At 31.7% G+C, this 2342-nt stretch overlaps 1 long non-coding RNA gene across 1 annotated transcript; it reads left to right on the top strand.

The window, feature by feature from the left end:
• The first annotated feature begins 987 nt into the window (after window positions 1–987).
• LOC113946939 lies at window positions 988–1908 on the top strand. The gene is made up of 2 exons (XR_003527588.1): window positions 988–1058; window positions 1832–1908. It is a non-coding gene; the product is annotated as an uncharacterized LOC113946939 (long non-coding RNA).
• Window positions 1909–2342: the final 434 nt, after the last annotated feature.

Consider the following 2342-nt stretch of genomic DNA (forward strand, 5'->3'; position numbering starts at 1 on the left):
TACTCAATGAGTTGGTATAAACGAGTTTTGTGGGTTACCAGAGGAGTGACTCTTTAGTGCTGCATAATCATTACTGGGTTTTCTGTTCTATCTTCACATCTGACTCTTCAGATAGAAATTTCTGTTAAGGAGTTTCCATGACATGTTGAACCCAAAATAACTAACTGCAGTTCAATATTCCCCAGGTAGATCAGGATAGCATGTTTTTCCCAGCCTTCCTTGCAACCTATTTTCCTGCAAGATATAATTTTTAGCTTGATTTTTTTTTCCCACATTTTTCATCAAAAATCCTCTAGTGGTTTGATCCTACAGTCAATTGAAACAGTCTTTGGTGACTCAAGAACATAAATTTTCTTAACAAAATACTATAGGATATTCACACATATTTATGCTAAAATCATAAAACTGAAACAGATACAGATTCCTGAGAAAGTCAAGAGACACTGTTCCACCCTAAAAGTTACACAAACTGCTAAGAAATAAAGAGAGAAATGAAAAAATTCCTTCCATCACAAAAACTGAGTTCTATAGAGTCAGGATTAGATACTTCCTTAGTGTTTCAGATAAGTTTTCTAGAAAGTTGTACATGTCTTGGCCACAGGCAATGATACATCACAAGTGAATCTTTAGTAACAACTCAGTCAGTATGAAGTTGCTTTTATAACCAACAGGTATTATAAAACCTTTGTCAAAGATGACCTCTAATGAAGGATAGAAAAAAAGCAGTTATTTAAAAAAAACTGTAAGGAAAACTTCTGTAAGGAGTTCTATTGATGTTTTACTCTCCAAGTGAGTTTTTTTGTACTATAGGTTACAAACACATTATTATATTAAAAAAAAATACAATCAGCAAGGGATTTTAATAAAAGTAAACCCTGAAAAAAAAAAAACAACTAATATTCATTTTTTTATAGTATTTATATATTTTTAATTTATTTTTATTCATCTTGAAGAAAAGTGTCATTATTGTTTCCTTTTATATTTCAGGAAGACTATTTTCTTACATAGAAAAAGATTAAAATACTGAAAAAAAGGCCAGTCATGTCATGTCGTCTTATGTAAGAGAAACACAGACAGTTTGAATAACATAAACTGCCTCAATGCCTTATAATTTTGAAATAACTTGGGTTGCCCTAAAGCATATCATAGACCTTAATAAAGAATAAGCCTTTATGATTGTTTCAATTGGTTGCTTTTTAGCAGAGGAAAATGAGAAATCATTATGTGCACTAGTAGAACCTTTCTTTTAAGTGACAGTCCAGTTTAGTTCATATCACCTTATGTGAGTTATAACAAATAAGGAAACTGAGGACAGATTCCTAGGGATAATGAAGCAGTGTAGGTCTTGGGAAAACTCTCTTCAGTGAAACACTGATGACATTGTTCATAACAAAACTACCTCAGCATGACAGAACTAATTAGTGACCATCTGAACTTACTTAGCCTAACGAAAAAAGCAATTAAAAATGCCGTCATCACTGAATCTACCACTGAACAGCTGGTTATATTGATAAGCAATACAGCAAGTTAAAGCTACTTTGGAACACAATGGAACTTAATCAACTTGCTAAGTAGTAATTAGAAAGCAATGAGAGAATATGAGATTACTGTTGAGAAACTGTTATTATGATGCAAACAACTTTCAAAATTCAGCTTGATTCCCCACCTCCCTCCCCCGAAAATTTTTAAATAAGGAAAATGGGTAAGAATTTAAATTTCTGAAGAGTGAAACTCATAAAACCCCTAGAAGGTTTTCACCTATTATTAGTTTGCCTGTGATCTGAAGAGGTTTATGGAGTGCAAAATGCGTGACAGCATGTATCTTGCTTAGCCTTTGCAGTCAGGTTGACTACTGAAATACACTGGAGCAAAGAATTCAGAAGTTCTACCTTTCTTATGCATTGTCTTTAAAAAAGAAATCAGAAAAAACTAGCAAACAAACAAATCTTCCTTCATATTTTGAAAAGGAATGAAAAAATTACAATAAAATGAGGAAATAAATAGTTCATTAAGTGATATTTAAAGATTTTTTTGTATTTATTGAAACTAATTTATATTGTTAAAATACAAAAAATAGAAGTTACACAAGCATTTTGGGAGGGTTTTTATAGGTGAGAGACTTGAAAAAACAAACAATATAAAAGCTTAACAGCCATTGTTTTTAAGGGGGCATATAATAAATACATTATTTTTTCTAGGTTTTCTTAGTGGTAGCGCATACTCAAATATACAGCCATGATAATTCTCTCCAGCATGTCAGTCCTTCATTTTCTCTTGTAAATTTGAATTAAATATTTGTGCCTTAGTAAAAGGTGCACTGATTTATATCAAGAGCTCTAATC

Source organism: Corapipo altera, unplaced genomic scaffold (assembly GCF_003945725.1).
Source record: "Corapipo altera isolate COAL_440 unplaced genomic scaffold, ASM394572v1 22, whole genome shotgun sequence".
Classification (NCBI taxonomy): Eukaryota; Metazoa; Chordata; class Aves; order Passeriformes; family Pipridae; genus Corapipo; species Corapipo altera.